Below are 20,683 nucleotides of genomic sequence, written 5' to 3'. Positions count from 1 at the left end.
TTTACTGCAAAATGATAACTCACTCAAACCACTGTGCTAGTGATCAGAAAACTCATGTATTCCTGTTCAAGAATGTATCTTGCTTTTTTGTTTGATTGCTCTGATTTCTCAGGACCTCATCTATGCTTTTTGAAATGCAGTACAATACAATTGTGAAAAGCTGAAATGCTATCCAATCCTACTAATATTCTGTTCATAAAGTGAAATGTTGAAGAGTCACACACTCTCTCTTTTGCTTCTTAGTCACAATTTGAAGTTGCTGTAGAATAACCTTGGTTTAACTCTGATTAAATATTGGAAGAGTAGGTAATAGAAAATGTTCCTGTCCTTCCCCCATAGTCAGACAACTGCCCTGTTTTTTAACATGAGTAAGACTTTGCAGTTAGGATTTAACTGTATCCTTCCCACCAAGTTGTTATGGATAGTAAAAGGTATTATAAGGTATCAAAAGGTATTATAAACTCTGCCCAGCTAAAAGCAAACAAACAAACAACAGCACCCCCCTCCCCCCCAAATTATTATTTGAGTCTTGCTTTTGAAAGTTTTATTCAGTTCCCTGTTCATAAATATAACAACTGGGCTATAAAATTTTCCAGCACCAGAGAACATTAACCTATATTCAGACCTGCTCCTTACCACAGTAAATATAGATTGAAGAAGTATTTCCATTAACTTTGCACTGAGTTATCAAGCAGGAAATAAACTTTTGGGTTTAGGTACCAAACCAGACATTTCTAAGAGGTGCTTAGTGTGTCCAGTAAGTGTACTAAGGAGCTCCCCATTTGCAGGAAATTATTTGAGATTTCTTTTCAGATGTCACACCAGCATTTCAGTGCAAAGTGGTATGTAATTGTAAAATATCACAGGCAGAGTATAAATCTGGTAAAGCTGATTCTCCACTGTCTTCTTTCCTTCGTTAATAAGAATTAATAAGAATGGCCATACTGTTCATCCACCTTGCACAGGTTTGAATGACAGCTCAAGGTGCAAGGGACACTCTATGTTCTCATTTGAATGCAAACTGAAATACCATCATGATTTATTTTACAGATTTCATTGGACCTGGGAGAATTAAAAACTTCCCTGAGGAGACAAGTCACTGGCCATTCATGGAGATTTGCCAAAGAGATTGTGCAGCAGATAAATTACTGAGGTATAAAAGGAGAAAGACTAAGAAAGAACAAAAGCAGTAAGAACGGAGTAAAAAATATGGATGAGTTATGTCTTAGTGTTCACCATGGAGGTAGTAATTTCCGACATTTTCCCTTCAGTACAATCTTTATGAAGCTATTGAAGTAAAATGAGCAGTACCAGGTCTTGATGATATTTGTCCAAGGGTTTTGAAGGAACTTAGGAAGGAAATTTCTGAATGGTTGTCTGCTGCATTGTCTAACCAACCTCTTTTTGGAATTATCAGAAGAATGAAATTCAGAAAGGTCTGTAGTGGTAACTCTAAAAATTGGGAATGGATGGCTTAGTCTGGCTTCTGCCCCGATGAATCTACAGAAAATGTACTTAGGCTGTCTATAGATAGCATATGTATAATAGGTAAATATCTGTTTGTGACCCTCTTCCATAGAGGTAAACAATAAGCTCTCAGGTTGTTTTGTTATTTCAAGGAGCCAGTAAGCATCTCTCTGATCTGCGTAGTGGTCTCTATTCAGATACCAGTAAAGTTTTTCACAAAACCATGAGCAAACACTATCATTAAAGGAATGAGATTGTCTTGGGATGTTATAAGATGCTTAGGAAAAGTAGAAGAAAAGAAAAAAAACAGAAATAGGAATATGGGATCACTTCTTGCTGTGGAGGGAGTTCGGAATCTCTCGGGACCTTGTTTTGCCACCTTGCTTTTCAGCATATTTGTAAATGGTCTGGAAGGGGGAGGAATAGCAAGGTGACAGTTGGAGATGATATAAAATTGCTGAGGATAATAAAATCTAAATCTGATTGCAAAATGTTGCAGAAGGATACTGGGATGCTACGTGACAGGGAAATGAAACAGCAGATATAATTTAGTGTTGGAAGTACTTTGCATGATAAATGCAAAATTACATTAGAAATGAAAAGTGACTGCCTATATAACGAAATGGACTTTTGATATTACTAATCAGAAATGAGATTGTGAAATTACTTCGAAGTGTCTCTGAAAATAGCAGCTCAGTGTTCAGCAGTGATAAAAAAACCCACAGAGCTGGAAATTATTAAGAGAGCATTTGTGAACAAAACAAAGCATTTCTTTGTCTGTATAGATCCATGGTGCACTCAGATTTGAATCTGTCAGTTCTCTTTCCCTACTTCAGAAAATATATAGTAATGCAATAAAGGATGATAGGAGTAATCAGAGACTTTGAATTACAGCATATGAGAAGAGATGAAACTAAATGTCTAGATTTTCTAGAGAAGGGGGTGATTTGGGAAAGAGGTGACAAAGATTGACTAAAACACTATTATGAAATCACAGATCACACAAGGATGAACAGGGCAGAATTGTTCAGTGTTTGATGCAGCAAAAACCCCTGTGGCACCCAATGAAGTTTTGAATAGTGGATTTTAAAGAAATAAAATTAAATACTCAGCCAGGCAAAATTAAGTTAAATTGTAGAATCTACAGGGTTTTCTGGAGGCCAAAAGTAGAAATGGATGCAAGGAGTAATCACATAGTTTAAGGATAAGAGGTCCTTTAGGAGCTGTTAAAGAGGTAACTTTCAAGAAGCCTCTGACTGATAGGAGGCTGGGAAAACATTCTGGAAATGTTACTCTGCCGTATCTCAGATGAAAAAAAAGTATATATATCTTTCCATATATTCACTATTTCTTTACCCCCAATAAAGCCCCAGGCATTTGTGGCTGTTCTTCTACATCCAACAGAACTGTGTCTTATGGACAAAATCTGGAAAATCTTGGTAGTGAAAGCTCTAATTCCTAATTTTTAACTAATGCTTGTCCTTAGTGTTACAGTGTGGTTGTGGCCAGTATAACAGTGCTGAATTTGGAATACAAAGTATCTGGCTGGGTCTCTGCTACCTTCTCACAAGTGTAACAGAGGGCTCCAGGTGAATGCCAAACTGAAATTACTATTTTTCATCCTCAATGTATCTGTTTTTCTGTTGTTACTTGATACCCAAAGAAAATACTGGGAGCCAAATAATCCTTATTTTTGAACTATGATATCAGCTGCAATTTCAGCATCAGGCCTATGCTTTGAGCAACAACACATCTAGGAATAGACTATCTCCTACAAATCTCCAGAACTTTTGACAGACTTCACAATCTGGATATCACTGTTGTACATATCTGTAGTTGTTCTTAAGTGACTCTTGATTGTTCTTTTTTTTTTTTTTCTCTCTGAAGCTTGTGAGTTTGAAGCTCAAGAGGATGTACAGGCTCAGAAATGTACCTCATCTTTACTCTTCATTAACACTAAATGCATTATCACCCAAGGGTGAAGAAAACAGGTCATGTAGGCAATCACTGAAATTGGCATCTCTTCTCTCTCAAGCGGCCAGGTGACATTTCACTTATGGAAACTGTTAAACAACAGTGTTAACAACAGATTTAGTTTATTTCCTATCTACTTAATAGAGAACTGTTGTTCCTATCTTGGCAATTAATATTTGAAAGTGGGAGGCATTTGTTTTATAAAAGGTTTAGATTGAGCCTGCTTTATAAAGCTAAAAGTGAATAATTACAAAACTTCACGAAAAAGGAAACTGTTTTCAGCAATTTATGGACTGTGACAAGGCTCTCTTGCTTCAACGGGTGGTAGCTGAAGCCACTGTTATCAGAAAGAAACTCAGACTGTGAGATTTACATCATCAGTTTGGAACACTCTTTTCTCCTCAGCCCCACAAATGGAGGAAATCTTATATAGGGTACTGATTCACATTTTCCAACACCATGAAATTATTTGAAGTAAGACTTGTCTGTTATTTACAAGATGGGAAATAAAAACAAGGTTTGGGACCGTAAAATTACCACATTGAAGAGCTTACCTGTGGGCTTGCAGGTGGTTATGCAGATCTAGAAGGTCTCCTTTCATCTAATTTAAAAATTGAAAATGTTGAGATTCCCATGGTCAGTGTGTATTTATATTGTTGTTTGGTGTTACTTATAAAGAAGAAAAATCAGACTGGCTAAGATCTGAACAATACTGAGCATGTGTTTGCATTGTTTGATGGTAAATGAAAGTTTTGGTGGAATTTTAATTTCTAGATAATAAATTAGTTTTTTTAGGTTACTCTAAGTGACGTCTCTTTGGAAGGGATTTAAAGTATCATCTAGAAAATTTTAATCTGATTTAGGTGAGAATCTTTAAGGTGCTTGCAGTTTGTCTGCAACTGCTGGTATTTTGCGACTGTGGTCCCACCAATTTTGTGCAACAAAGATGGTGTGTGCAAACTTTCAAGCACTGCAAAAATCACAGAGGAATCCTCATTCCTCTGGAATTTCAGTGACCTCTAAGTCTTTTCTTGTTGTTACTGAACACTCCTGGATTAGGATTCCAATTGCAAAAAGTGGAAAAGCACCTTTAATTTTATGGGTTTTTTGAGTTTGGTGCTTGACAAAGCAAAAATTAGCCCAAAGTCAATATTCACTTAACATATTTAGAATTGTAAAAATACAATGTAATTCCCAATTTGACTCTTAAAAGAATTTTTCAAATTAAATATCTTCATTGCTTACTAGAAGAATTATCACATCTTCTCAGTCCTATGACCACCTTCTCCTCCCAAATCTCTTATTTTAATGTACTTTTACCGAATGAGGGTGAAGACCTTTTAACAGAGGATTCTGTCTACAGTCAGGCTTAAGGAAATCACTTTCTAACGTGCCAAGATCCCAGACTATTCAAGGTCTTGTAAGTGTGACAAAATCCAACTTGAACTGCAGTTAGAAAGGAACTGGAATCAAATGTGGAACATAATGCAATGAATTTACAGCAGTTTGTCCATTTTAATGTTATTTCTACATGCAATTCAGCTAGAAATTGGGCAGATACTTTTTCTTCCAGAATTCAGGTGTTCTGGCGATTGTCCAAACACTGAAGTAATCCTGTATATTTTTTTTTTTTTATTCTCTCTTTGCCACTGTTATAAAAACCCCTCCAAAACCAAACAAACCCCAATCTCAAGAATATTCAAGAGAACAGTCTCCAAATCCATTTCTCCCATCACTTCAGTCTGTGACCCAAACCAGTCCCTGTGGATATGAATCATTTAGAGATATTTGGTTACTCCTGGAGGTACATCCCAATGTTAAGCAGATGCAGTCAAGCTCTGAGTTTCCTAGTACAACTGAGAGCCTGGAATTTTAATGTATTCCTAATTAGGTCCCTTGCTTCAAATGACTTTGCTCCCATGTCTCCTTACACAGTCTAGAATATATTTCTCACAGGTAATTGTATCTCCTTAGACACTTTGCCTAACAAGTATGAGATGCAGGCAAAGGTTGTGTCTTCATCCAAATGTGTGGAGCTGAATATTGACTAGTTTTATAGATGAGATACTGTTTCAGCATCAAACTTGTAAGTCTTTTTTTTTTATTTGTTGTTAGAGAAGGATAATTGCACAAAAGCTTTCAATGAAGCTTCATCAGCCCAGGCTGGAGAGGGGTGAAACTGAGTTTCAGGTTACAACCCAGTGACCCTCAGCAGCTTCACAATTGCACATAGTGGAGGCCCTAAAGGGAATAATTTAGATCTTAATAAGCTGGAAAATGTGTCTGTCTAAGGCTGGCAGTGGATTACCATTAACATATTGCATGTCATCACATCATGTATTTTTAGGTTACCTATGCAGTTTAGGAGAGTAGCAAGGGATTTATGATATGCCTGCAGTTTAAGAAAATCTGGCAAAATAACATACAAATTAGTGCTTGAAATTTGTTTTTAAAAAAAGTCACTAGGAGCTAGGGTTATTGACAAGTGAAAAAGGCAAATATTCAATCAAAAGAGCCAATGTTGAAAGAAATGCCATCTTTTTATGTGTATTACAGGGAGGTAGGGTGAGGTACAATGAGCTGTGGGGTGCTAGCAGGAAAGCAAGTGTTCCTCATATGCTGGTTGATTTACCATTAGTCATTGCCTAAATATACTGCAGTTTGAGTCACATCAGTCTGTCAGATCAGGTAGATGAAATTTTAACTTTAATAAATCTAATCTTGCCAGTGCCTGCTGAAGCTGGGGAGGTAAAGGAGGGTTGGTACCAACAGTGTAGCAATTACCAGGCCCATCCTATGAGCTCTGACTGGTGTAAATGCAGATGATTGTGGCAGACATAAAGCAATGTTCAAACCAGCTCTTCCTTCAAGAAGAATATGTCAAGTGACCACAGTTTTACCCCACAGGCTCAGATGCTCTGTGATGCATCAGTGGGCATCAGACAATTTTCTGAAGAGCTCTGAATTGTTCATTCATTGTAAAGTTACCCAAAAATGGTAAAGTCCCTTCTGAGAACATACACACAGCTTTTAGTTGTCTATTTTATATCAATATCCCTAAATTTTCATATCACTGAAATTCGTAGCACAACTCACTTTGGTGAAAAGTTCTGTACAAAACCAGCTGCTAAAATAGAGAATAATTTAATGGTAAATTCTGAACAAACAATATTGACTCTTGTAAATGTGGCATTTCCATTTTAGACATAATATTTTTTTTTTAAATGTATATGTACTGCAGAAACCCAAGGCACATCATATTCAAAACATTTATTTTACATTTGCTTTCATGGAAATGAATCATAAATCTACTCGTTTGTATGTACTTATTCAAAAAGCTCAGAAAGTTTTTCATTTTCCTGTATAGTATAGACTTACAGCATTTCAGAAGACCAGTCAAGGCATGTCTGTCCTGCTGCAAAGGCAGAATCTCTCTCTCACACACAGTATATTCACTAATGTTTCATTTTACCTGTTTTTAAGCACTTTATAAATAGCCACACTTTAGCTTGATGTATTATATTTAACTGATATTCTGGAAGCTACCAGTTCTCTTTTTCCTCTTATGTCATTAATTCCTTCATTTTCTGTGTAAGGTAAGCACTTCCAGTTGTTTCCATTTACATAACACAGAATAATTCCACTCATGTATTTTTGATCTTTCAAATGTTTTGGGTAATAACACATTTCAGTATAAGATAAAAAGCTGGTAACCTTCAATAAGTTGCTAATTTGTCCCTGAAAACATACTTCGTTTTTTATGTATTACAAATTCCTATACAAATTACTTTTCCCTAACAATTTCCTGGATATTCTTTCTTGTTTTTCTGCTTCTGCTGCTCTTTCTTTCCACTAATTGAGTTCAAATGCCAGCAGGAATTAACAGCTGGCCACTTTCAAGGGAGAAGATGTCAAATTTTGGATAAAAATAAGGGTTCGAAACAATAGAAATATGACTACCCATTATGAGAAAGGAAATATGAACTCACAGTCCTCTGACATCTCAATGATTTTTTCAGAGCTAGAGAGAGCTCAGATGGTTTGATGATCTCTGTGGGATATTCTGCATAATCTGCCATCAATTACAGAAAATAATTACAAAGAAGACTGGAAATAACGTAAACTGAGTTATTCTGAGCTCAGCAGATTGTTGAGCAGTGGGTCCAGAAATGCTGGAATCCCAGGATAATGGGATTATAGGCTTTGATTAATTTCCATAAAACATCACTGATGCAGTTTTGGACAGTGCTTTTCAGGGGAGCTGACATGCAAAATACTACCAGGACATATGAATAAAAGCAGTATCTTCTCATGAGTGATTGTTACCCTTAAAGACTATTATTCAGAATTTACTGTAGGAGAGCTGATAAATCCAGGCCATGAACTCCATGACTGTTCCAAATGGCCCTTTAACATATCATCTTTGTCTTCTTCATTAGTTGGGTGTGAATCTGAATTCATTGAACAGCTTGCACATAACACTTGAGCATAGCTAATGCCACAGATTCCATCTTTTTCTCACTGTTTCAGTCCTCATTTTCAAAACACAGTTTTATTGCTAACCTTGCTTTTTAGTCTTGCTCTTCTTTGGCCAAATTAGATTTTGAGTCTATTAGCTGCAACAGAGTCCTGTTGAATATCAATCACAAGGGAAGGGAGTCTGTCATACACAGCATAGGAAACTATTTAAGGGATGATAGCATCTTTCACTTCTAGTTATAGGGTGATTGGAAAAGTGCAAAAGAATTGTTGCCCGTATGGGTACCACTGCATAATTGCTTATCACGTTGTGAGGATTTGCACCTTCCTCTGAGACACAGTAAAGACAGACTACCAGGCTTTGATGGGCCAGTAGTCTGATCTGCCATGACAACTCTCTATGTTCTGATATATGTGACCTGTCAGTGTCTATACTGGAAAGACGAAAAATTAAGTTATTGTTGAGTGAAGACTAAAGTATGTAGAAAGAGATTTCTAAAGGAACAGTTTTCATTTGTCAGTGTGCAGTGAACCACTGTTGTGGAAATGAGGCGATAAATGGCAGGAATCTAGATAAAACAATTTACTCTAACTGGAGTTCAAATATTTAGCTTTATTTTCTTAGTTATGTGAGAAAACACTGGTCTGTGAAATAAAGATAAGGCAGCTTTTTTAGGGACACAGAACTTAAACTGGAAGACTCTTTGGGGTTAGAGTCATTCACAGACTAGTTGCAGTTGTGCAAGTAGTAAGAATTTCTCAGCACTTCATAGTAAAATATTTAGAAACCAGAAAAATTGATTGGCAAGCCCTCAATAATGCATTTCCTGAGGCAAATGCATAGGGATATGCATGGAAGTTGATTGTGTAGATGATATCTAGTGGGCATGGCTGATTTTCTCTATATAAGAGCTCTTAAGGATCTCTGTAATTGGAAGGTAATTGCATAAGTGTATGCATAGATGACTTGTTTATTTGAAGAGCTGAGCTCCGTGAGATCCTGAGTGCTGTAAAGTCCTGTCAGCTCTTAGAACAGAGTTTTGCAAGGGCTCTAAATGATAAGCAAGACAAAAGATATCACTGTTGTAGCTGGTTTTACTTTTGAAATGATCCATTTTTGTTATAAACAGAACAAAATAAATCCAGCATCAAATGTGCATCAGGTACCATGCTCCTTAAGGACTGGTAGTTCCTGCTAACTAAATGATTTAGGTGGAGTGAAGAAATAACAAATATAAGTTCCTGAAAAACATTTTAAGTACAAGGACTGATGGATAGTAAATTTTATTTAGGGCTCTGCTTTGGCACCCACTTTTCAGAGACCAGAAAGGTTCTAATTTGTCACAAGAGGTTTCCATCAGATATGTCCTGTTAGATGTGACAGTCTGTTCCTTCCCTTGGCATTGTGGTTGATTCAGTCAAACAGTTCATGCTACATCCTGTCATGTTGTCCAACCAGAGACTTCACAAACACAGCACCACCAGTTCTGGAAAGGCTGAGTACTGAAAATGCTGCTTAAGAGGAGTATTTGATTGTAATTTGTTCTAGCAGACACTTGGTTTGATTAAGAAAAAAAAATTACCTCTTTTCTGTCATAGAGAATATTCTCATATTCCTTACAGGGAACTACATTTAAAATGATAGTAAAGGAGGCAGTTTTACAATATTTATTTTGAAATGGATATTTTACACATTATAAATGTTTTTGGTACATGAATAATATAAACAGGTGCTATCAAGGAATCTGATCTGGTTGCTTTTATTCTTTCTAGATTTTTTTCCATCATTTAAGTAATAATTTAAAAATCTTTTAATATATTGTTAGACTCTTTTTATTCTTCCTAACCTTTTGTATCTCTTTACAAAGGTACAGTAAAGTTGCTGTTACAGAAGTGAATGTGGGTAGCATAGTATTGGCTGGATTAATTGCCTGGGGCTCAGAACAGATGTACCTCTAATTTTAGAGTAATAGAACTCAGTGCTTAACTCTTCAGCAGATATTATGTATATGACCTTTGTCAAGTGAGTTTGGCCATGGTCTAGAAAAAATGTAAAGATTTATGCATTTAGAAACTAACATTTATTTACTTTAAGGTGCATCAAGGTGCTAATTGCACTGGGCTTCTCTTTCTTTCTTCTTTACTTTTTTCGTTTAGACAACAAAAGCCCAAACGACCTTTCAGTGTGTATAAACTATATCTAGCACAACTGACTTCCTGGTCCCTGCTGATTCCAAGGAAATGCTCTTACACATCCTGCTCACTGCACTCCAGTTGACCCTAATGGAAGTGTTTGCATGAATAATTTGAGCTCTTTGTATATAATCACATAGGAAAATTGTATTGCCCTGGGAAAAAAGAACGGGCCCTCCTTTCCTTGCAGGATACACGTTCTTCATTGTGGTAGGTTTGATCTCTCAGTGTAGCCTTCTAGTCTCTGACCTCAGTGTCAAAAAGCTTCCTTTCTGTTGTTGGGTTTTCTTCAACTTATTCCCAGATGTCTGATGCAACCAATGGCAATAAAAGAAATCACAAAGAAACTTAGAATTCTATTAGGAGTCACAGAAACGATTCCCTGAGCTGTCCATTACTTTAAATAAGTAATTTACCAAAAGACATTTAATGGACTGTTTGAAAAGTAAAATCAGCTAGAGCAGTGGTGTCTTTTTTGTTTGTTTTTCCTGCCTCATTTCAACAAATACATTGTAGTAGCACTTTCTTGTATTATGGATGCACATGCAGTTCAGGCCTCTGTAAACCTCAAAGTATCAATTACTAATGAATGACTGTATATGCTAGTTGGGTATGTAGCATAAAATTTTAGAGATGTGCTATGAAGTATTTTTATAAATATAAAACCAGAGGAAAAATCAACCAGTTTAAAACTCAGGTAAAATAAGAGCTGTTCTGAATTTTCAGTGAAATTTTCACAATTCTTGTTTAGAAATCTGAATTCTGTGAATGGTTTCTATGGCTTTTAACTCCATATATTAAATGTGTCACTAAGAATATGCCTGAATTTGGTGCAGTCAAATTCTACAGCAAGAGTTTATCCTGGTCAGAAGTGCCTATTGGTAAAAATCATTATGCACCTGAACACATGCATGTTTATTCATATAGATTAATGCCTTTGGAGCAATAACGAGACAAAAAGAAATATGTGAAATTAGACTAAGTGAAGAACAAGAAACATTCTTTACACCAAGACAAATAATTTGCATTTGTGCAGCAGCACTCCAGTCTCCTGCCTTTCTCTTGGACCTCTCTGTAAGTGAGTCTGTAATAGGACAGGTACATTGTTGCAGGAAGATTGCATCATTCACTCAAACTGTAATAAATTAATATATATCTTGTCAGAGATGACAGCAGCAAGCCCTCTGCCTCTGTGTATAAAGTGCTGGAATATTGCTTACTATGGTAATTTTATTTTAAAAATTAATCTAAGTCTAGGGTTTTGCTAATGAATCAGTTATACACATACTAGAAAGCACTGATGCAAATTACATCTTCAGTCTTACAGTTTGGATCAAACCCTTGCCTGCTGTTTATTATTTAGTAGGTATCCCTACTTTGTTCCCCTACTCCCCAGCTCTTTGGCATGAACTGAGATCTGAAACAATACCCTGAGCTCCTAGAAGTGCTCTAAAATCATACTGGTGTCATTGGGGCCTTCTGAATGAGTAGCCTTGTTGGCAATAAAAAAAAAAAGGTACTCTTTGTCTTGAGAAATATTCCCCCAAGCCATGATCAGTCTGGGAAGTGCTGCTGGATCCATGGATGTTAATGGTTCCATTAGGCCCTGCATTTATGTTGTACAGTGTCCCTGCGGGTCATTGTCTGTTGTGCTTTTTTAAAGCAAGCAACATGTCTTTCAAATACAGATTAATTTTGCTTGACAGCCCCAATTTTTTTCCCTTTCTATGTTTCTGAGGCTAATTCTGACCATTGTGAATTTTCCAAAATGCACTTTTGATTTATAAGTCCTTCAGTTCATTAAACCCTGACAGCTTTCATGTTTTTCCTTTGCACACTGGCAGCACTAATGTGCTGTTCCTGAGAACATTCACAAAATATAAATTAGTATGGCAACTTCTCTAAAAAGCAAGGTACTTGAAATTGCACGTGGCTCCTCTGCAGTTTGACAGCTTTGGCTTTGGATGTGCATTGGATCTGCCTGGGACAGAGTAAATTTTCTTCCTAGGAGCTCAGAGGGTGTTGTGTTTTGGATCTGTGACTGGAACAGTGCTACTAACATACCAGATTTTGGCTGCTGCTGAGCAGTCCTTGCACAGGGACAAGGCTTTCCCTTTCTCCTGCTCTGCTTCCTCAGTGCAGGCTGGGGGTGTGCAAGAAATTGAGAAGGGACACAAGCAGGGCAGCTACCCAAAATGAGCAAAGGGATATTCCATGCCTGGTAACTTCATGCACAACAATGCTCACAAACTATGGGAAGGGGTCTCCTGGGGAGGTGGCCATTGCTCTGAGACTGCTGAGCATCGGTGTACTTGAGGGAAGTGATGAGTGAGGGCCTTTGCAACACTTGCTTTGGGTTTTTTCTTCCACTGTCTTTCACTTATTGAGCTGACTTTATCTGGATCTGTGAGTTTTATCACTTCTGTTCTCCCTAATCTCTCCCCAGTCCCACTGCTGGGGCAATGAGGGAGTGGCTACGTGGCACAGCTGCTGGATGTGGTCAACCCACCACAAGAAGGAATTTGGAAGGAAAGGACCGGGGAAGAGAATTAGGGCCCTCATTATTATAACATTTTAGGCTCTGTCTATGTGTGGAAATACCCATATGTCTAGTCTGCCATGACAAGGTATCAGAAACTCTTGACTCTCTTATTGTATGATTTACCTGAAGAACTTCTTAAGGAAACCTATTGTGCAGGAAATGACCATATTTATGGTCTGGTTATCCGGCAAAAAAAAATGGCATCTTATACTAAGAAAAATATATGAATGTCACAGTTGGATACTAGGAAGAGACTTGAGGTAAAACATGTTATATTTATATAAAATTATGTGTTAGATAATTTAAAAAATGTTGTTAGTGTAAGAACTATGAAGAGATTTGATGAATGACTTAAAGCATCACATTCAGTATTAATAGGAGGTAGTGCTGAAAGGAGAAATAGAATACTGGAGAAGGAATAATAGTGAAACAGCTCAGTTGAGGTAGTAACCAGTTTTATTTTATATTTTTGCTAAGAACTATGGGGTAAAATGATGCCCCAATGACGGAGAAGACTGAATTTCTCAAAAGGACTTGCAAATGTATGAGAAAGAGCTAAACTACCTCACTTGTAGAATTGCATTTCAATTTAGTAATATCAAATGCAAAGTCCTGATTTTGGTAGATAAACAAAAAAATGTTTGCTGTCAACTGAAAGATTACCTATTCAAAATTTGGTAGTAGAGAAGACTCAAATAAGACAGGCCTGACTGTATGATGCAGCCCTGAAAAAAAAACAGTCTTTGCTGAGTTGAGTGAGTAGAGATGATCCATCCTGGAAGATCTAGACTCAGTAAAATATACTGTGCTCACTATGTGCAGGTGTTCCTGTTTGAGAAGGACTAATTAAAGCTGGAATGTAAGCCAGGAAAAAGGCAAACAGTCTAGGATGAAGTCTTTTTTATCATAAGAAAGCAGGAATAAGATAACTTGGATTGTTTAACTTATCAAAGGAAAGGCTTAAAGGAAATACTATTGTTGCATACAGATGTATTGGCTGAAAAACACCAGAGAGGGAAACCAGCCCTTTAACTAAAAAAAAATCTGGCATAAGAGCAAACTGGGACACAATTACATTTAGGCAGGAAATAATTTCTAAATGTCAGATATTTGAGGTTCTACATTGTCCTTCTAGGAAAAGTAATGGTAGTAAAAATCCCTCTCTCCCCAGATAGTTTTGGAGATGTTCTTTAATCAGCTTATGAAGGGGATTGTGTGTCACAGCTGGCTGATAGCAGGGACTGAATGTGTTAATTTAGGAAGTCCATTCTAGGAAGTTGCTGTATTGTATTGGTAGTTTCTTCTCGGTGTCAGAAGCAGGAAGCACAGCTTCTGAGGTGTATACAGGCATTTCTACTCTCACAGAGATCTGTCATGCTGTCAACATTATCTGTAATGAAACCACCCACCACTCAGAAGGCTCTGAAATGGAATTGCAATTGTTACAACTCATTCAATTTTCCATTGCTGGGAAGTGTGCTGTATCTTTAGTTCTTAGTGTTTGGAAACTTTTAGCCTGATCAACAGGCTTACATGAAGTGTCATTTCTTTTTCAGTTTTTCCCTTTTTCTGGCCCATCGGAAATTTTGAGAGTCTGAGGTGCACACTGTGTGAAGCCCATATAACCAGGAAGGACATGGCAGCCTTTCCATTAAGTGCCTTAGTCAAACATTCCCTTGGAAGGCAGAGTCCCTCTTAGAAAGTGCAGGATAAGTGCACAAGGACCCTTCTTCCTTTTTATGTAGTGCACTCTTCCGTGAAGCACCACTGCCTACTAATGTTCTTTAGTACACAAAGAGGGATTTACCTAAAAATACCTAAAAAATCCAACATGACTGAACACAAATACTCTTGATTTTCTCTGTTACGTCTGTTTACTAAGTTCACTTATTTTTGTGAATGCCTTTCAAAGGGCAGCTGATGTGAGGCATCTTTAGCGTGACAGACAGGCTTCCAGAACTGACCAAGTGTCTGAGCTAAGGTCTTAGTAAAGCAGTGCTTTGGATATCCTTAAAAACTGTCAGCAGCGCTTTCAAATTCCTGAGAAATGTTCTTCTCATTGGTTGTGCGGAGGAATCACAGAAAATTTATGAGTGCATAGGCAAGCAAATCATGTTGTCTCAGTTCTTTCCTCTCTCTACAAAAATTAGCATGGAAGGATGTATCTCAGGAATATGGAATATCTTGTCTTTGTAGGTGCTTGTCATGAGAATCTACAACTCTTTCACCTGCTGGTTTTCCCTACCAAGCAATCCCTGTGATCAGAGCAAATTCTTTTGCTCTTTATTTAAATCAATGTCTCATCCATTGGCGTAACTTGCTTATCAGGTTAAGTTGCTAATAGTAACTTCTCTTGAGTGGAGGGAGAGAAGTTTTTCTTTTTAAATAAGTAGTTTGATTTAACCAAGTGGTGTAATTTGGCTAAGGGGAGAAAGAACAGGTAATACATGCATAGACCAAAGATTTTATTTAAAATACTATTCAGTGGCTGTAGTCAGGAAACAGTGCTGAACAGACAGAAAAAAATTGACTTGTAAATAGGTCTTTGGGAGGTTATAACTCCAGTTACATGTATTATTCAGGTAGTAATAAAGCCTGGAATCTCCATTTGGAGATAAATATTTAATTGTGCAAGGCGCTGCACAGGTAAAATATAGGGGGGAGGGGTCCACTTACCCAATCATCCCTTTCCCAACAACCACTTTCCCAATCATGGGACTGCACCATAACAATGAGCATTTTGAAACCATTGCTAAGATTTCTGAAGACACAATGTAGCTTTGCAATCTTAGTGTCTATACTTTAGCACTCCATATGTCCTGTCAGTGAGTCATGCCTTTATTTTACAGGAACTAAATAAAATGTACCTCAAAGGATGAGCAGGTGGAAGCATGATGGGTGTTTTCAGGCTTGCCATTTCCAGAATTCCTGTTCCTTTTAGGTAAGATTTGTTGGATAATCAAAGTTCATATGTATTATAGTTCATTTGGTTTAATATTTAGCATCCATTTAGGTTGGTTATCTTTTTTCAGAGTTTTTCTAATGCCAGGGAGCAGCTAATACAGTGAGTCAGATGTGCAGGGACCCTGCAGAGTCTGATTCACCTGTTCATATCCTGTTCTCTCAGTGACTTGAATGGATATTCTGCTAAGAGCAGCCACTGAGATAATCTGGCAGGCAAATAATTTAATCACTGTCATTCATTTTTTGGCTGCTGAATGTTAAAAGGACAGGTGAAAAATAAGGATGAAAGGAGGTAAATGCTCTGGTTTTGACTGCTGGTTTTTATTCCTTTCAGCTGCTGTTACAAGGACCTTATTATTTAGTCTAGCCAGTAGGGACTTGTAATTTAGTGGACATGACAATGGATCATAGATAATCTACATAAGCAGCAGAGGGTATCACTGAGAGTACATTCATCTGGTATTTTAATCAATTAATTCGGGAAAAATTATGATGAAGTAGACCACTCTCTCAGCTTTACCTTAAGTTTTCACAGGAGAGGCAAGTCAATGACCAATTTTTCACCCACCAGCTGTTTCTCTTGGTGGACTAGTAAAATACAGAAGCAATATCCTCCTTCTCACCAGTCTGTGGGCATGGCCCAGGTGAATTCCTGAATTATTTACATTTGAGTAACCAAGACTGCAGCCCCTCTGTCCTCTACTGGCAGTGGTGAAGGCTGGGGAAGTGTAAATGCAGCTCACAGTACAGTGTGAGGTTAATGCTCCCCTTCTGTTGAATGTTTAGGATGCAGGAATTATGGGAGAGGAGAACAAACTCCTCTCTTGATTGTTTCACTTAAGTATTTCTCTGGGGCACTTATCACACTAGAAAATACAAATCATAATCCAAGAAATAAATGTTATAAATAAATCTCTGGAGAAAAGTTTTGCTGCCATTGTCTGCAAATAATGCCATTATCCATAAATAGAGGAAGCAAGTGGAGAATGCACAGGTGAAATACTTTGTGGTTATTTAGTTTTAGTACCTTGTATGCCTATCTGTCCCCAGTCTTTGCTATGATAATTGCAAGGAGTTATAGTGAATGGATCATTAATTACTATGTATACTGAATGCAATGTATGGAGAGCAATGTTGAACATTGATCATTTGTGTGTCAATGTTTGATGGCAGTGTAAAACCATGACAAGAAAAAAGTGTGGGTTTTTTTTTTCCCTTAAAACAAGACACAAAGATGGTTGGTACAAAGGCATGGTATTAATTACTTGCTGCATGGTATCCCTGTATGATCCCATTTAAAAACTCTTGCTCCACCTGTAAGGTACGGAGCTGGAAGTTGCTAATCCACTCTTGCAGATAAGAAGTTATTTTGTGCTTTTCAATTTATTTTTTTGGATAAGAGGTATAACCACATATCTCCAAGAAGTTTATTTTGCTGTGCTGGTGGCTCACACAATGCTGCTAATTGTTCTGTTTACTAAAGCATCTCTAGCCTCAGCATCTGTGAGCTGCTGCTGCTGACTGGGTGCATGAAATAAACTGGGGTGATGACATCAGACTTTTGCTGTATCTAATTTGGCTCGTGTACTTACAAACATCCTGTGACTTTATACCTACTCATGGCTGTAACTTGTTTTCAACTGTATCAGGAAAGCTGGTTTAAGTAGGATTGGCATAAAGCCTTCTGGGTACAGTCTTTTGAATCTACTTCCAAGGTTTTTGCTTGTAACAAACAACAGAGAAAACAACTTCCAAGTGCTCTAAATGTAGCACGACCATCTGTTGACTTCAGAAATGAGCTAAGTAATGGTAATGCCTTTTCAGTTATATGTCTTGGAACCAGAGACCAATAATTTGTTTTTATTTTTTTTTTTCTTTATTTTTTTTTTTTTTTAGTTTCAAGTCAATTCTAATATCTGAATTTTGGATTTGAACACATGTCAAGGGACACTTCTAATGATCATTTCAGCTGTGTCTAAAAAAGCACACAGAGATTGGCAAGGGGGGTGATGGGTATAGGGAGGGAAAGGACAAGATTACAGCGTCACTATTCTGGTCTAAAAATCTCCAGTCGCTGACTATTTCTTGTCTGCCTCTCCTGGTAAATGTCACTGTGCAGACACTGATCAGACAGTAGAATGTTTAGGAGTTTATTTTGAGTTAATGGGCTGGTGGAAGTTGAAACTGTGCAACATGACAAAGAAAACTAGTTTTCTTTGCAGGAGTATCAATTTTCACAACATAACCCACCTTAGGAAAAGAGGAGGAGAAATGAATTCAATTTGTGGGAATCACCTATACACGGTTGCCAGGAACAAAGAAGGAAAGGAAAACAAGAACAACTCTTATTTGAAGAAGTGTGTTTTGATGTACCTTCTGTATCACAATGACTCAGCTCTACACAGAATTGTTTAACACCATGCGTTTGAAAAGGAAACCCTACAGACTAGGCATATGGTTTTTTTTAGTCAAATGTCCCAAAACACTGTTGATAAGAGACTTGGAGAGAAATTCTATATACATCCCGTTATCCTGAAGGCAATGAAATATCCATGAGGATAGTGCAGTAGGAAGTGCGGCCTGAGAGGAGAAAGAATGTTTCATTCAAAGCCCCTAAGATCACTTCACTATTTATATTCAGCGCATTCCCAGAAAACAGACCGAAGGAGGAATCAAATAGAGTTTTATGACTTCATAACTTTTACAAGTCTCTTTAAAGCTCTTCATTATTATTCACTCTTCAGTCTATGGCATTACAGAGTATTAAAGGAGCAGTCTGGAAAAAGCAAGCTTTGAGAACCTTTTAATAGAACCAATTAATAGAAAGCAAGACTACATAATGTATTTATCAGTTACCTTATCAAGACTGGATAAGGATTGATTTGGAGAGAAGTGTCTGCCTTCACGACATTCACTGCTGATAAATCACCTGTCAGAAGTCCTCGGGGAATGTACATGTGACTAAAATTAGTGCACACATCGTACTGCAAACAACATCCATGGCTCAGGTTGGTGGAAAGCTGTGTCCCTATCATTGCTACATCTTCAGTATAAGTCAGGGTAAGTAATATCCATACCCTGTAGTTCCAGGCTGCTCCTGAATGCTGCAGTCTCTGAATACTATCTTGTAATATCTTGTAATCCTAAGAGGACTACATGATATCTTCCTATTTCTCCCCTTCTCAGGGCCAGCGCTCTGCTTGACAAATTAATGTGGGATATGATTTAACTTTCAGGTTTTAATAATTTAATTTTGTGTATGTTTACTGCAATGTTCTAAGGTTTCCATTAAATATGTATTTATATTCCCCCCGCCCCTCCCTTCCTTGCCCCTTGTTATAGAAATGTTTGTGTCTGGGAAGCAGGGATTGGTCAGTATTGTGGGAGTTGTTCTTGTCATGAGTGGACTTATTTAAAGGAGAGCTTGTCTTGCTATCTTCTCTGAAGATGCCTGGACTCTGAAATCATCTAATTTTCTTTGCAATATTCATAGTTAGATCCTTCTGACCGACCATGGTCTATGCTTAGCTCTCATGTATGTCACCCTGACCTCTGAAATCTCTCATTATAAGTCAGCCAAGTGTAATAACTTTAAAGGAAAGTTTTTAATAGTAAGAGGAGCGAGGTAAGAATATGTGTGCATGTGCATGTATGTGATGTGGGAGACAAGGTTCAAAGGAATTAAGTAATATCTGGTCTCCATCAGGAAAAGCAAACTCTGCATGACTCAGGAGGTACCTTCCAACCCTTCCCATGTTCTTAGTTTGAATGGCAGCTTCATATTGCAGTTCTTTTATAACAACAAACATTGGCATAAAATTATGTATTTTTTAGCACTAACACATTATCAGCAGTCATAGTAGCAGCTTTGTCAGGGGTATGTAGAAGTCTTTGCTGCAGGAGGAATTGGTATATGCAGTTTGCTGTAGTGACTGACAAATGGATTGACTGAAGCAAGAAAAAACACATTGGGAAGAAAGAATATGTGACCTAGACTTTTATGTGTTCAAGCTACTAACATCCCCCGGTGTGGGCTGGTGGGACAGGGAAGGAAAGAACAAGGTGAGATTGGCCCCAGTGTGTACTGGTAGCAAAGCCAGCTGTTGGGCTGTGGCATATAAGCTCCTTGAGAAGTTTTGCCCTGAGGTTCAGAGCTAAGGCCCTTGGAATGCTTCTAGGTGAGCGTGGCTTAGCTTGTGACCTGTATGATGCTTTCATCTGGCTCACCACTGCTTCCCTGGAGCAGACAGGGAGCAGCTGACGGCGGGAGGGAGCAGCCCACACGGCTGAATCAGCCCCCCAGGCCTGCTACAGAGACAGGCACTGGAATCTTTTGTTGCTGCTAAAGGTGGGGGGCTGCCAAGAGTAATCCCAAGTCTCAGGGTGAGGCTGTGGCAGGAACAGTGATGGTGGTGATCACTGTGAAGTGGTGATCACTGCTGGGAGGGCTGGGGAGGGAGTGCCTTGGGGCGAGAGTGGGTTTTGTGGAGCTCAGAGACAGACATGCCAGCAGGTAGGTAAGTGGGGAGAAGAGTCTTCATTCCCATAGCCTTAAGCTGGCCACAGAAGAGCTGAAGGCTGCAATGCTCCCTCCAGTATCCTGCCAAATGTGCCTGAGGAGCCAGTGTCTTTTTCCTCCTCTTTTTTCATCATATGGGCCTGCCAGACCAACAATCACCTCAAGTATAAAGGAGCTCCAGGAGGTAAGTCTTGAATGAACTTTGACTTCGTAGGACCACTGGTGAAGACACAGCAAGGGATGCTGCCCCTCTGTGCACAACCTGTATGAAATCAGTGGGAGTCAAGGATTTCACTCTGCATGACTGATTTTCCATGCTTATTACTTTACTACTATGTAGCCAGGTGAGGAGACTCAGCTATCAGAATAGTTTCTGGAAGGAAGAATCTACACCACTTAGAGATGACTCTTTTTTGGTTTCTGAGTTTTTTTTATTCTGCTCTGTTCTGCTTGTACTTTGCTAAATGCTGGACTGTAACTGTAATGGGAGTTTGTCACACTGGAACAGGAATTTGAGAGATTCACTCTGGATTTACTGGAAAGTT

At 38.1% G+C, this 20,683-nt stretch overlaps 1 long non-coding RNA gene across 1 annotated transcript; it reads left to right on the top strand.

Moving 5' to 3' along the window:
• Positions 1-1,057: 1,057 nt before the first annotated feature.
• Positions 1,058-19,967, top strand: LOC138113401 (uncharacterized). Its single transcript, XR_011152141.1, has 3 exons — positions 1,058-1,153; positions 15,505-15,596; positions 17,842-19,967. It is a non-coding gene; the product is annotated as an uncharacterized lncRNA (long non-coding RNA).
• The last annotated feature ends 716 nt before the right edge of the window (positions 19,968-20,683 follow it).

Source organism: Aphelocoma coerulescens, chromosome 7 (assembly GCF_041296385.1).
Source record: "Aphelocoma coerulescens isolate FSJ_1873_10779 chromosome 7, UR_Acoe_1.0, whole genome shotgun sequence".
Lineage (NCBI taxonomy): Eukaryota > Metazoa > Chordata > Aves > Passeriformes > Corvidae > Aphelocoma > Aphelocoma coerulescens.
Note: the sequence above shows the minus strand (reverse complement) of the source record. Positions and strands in the feature narration are given on the sequence as shown.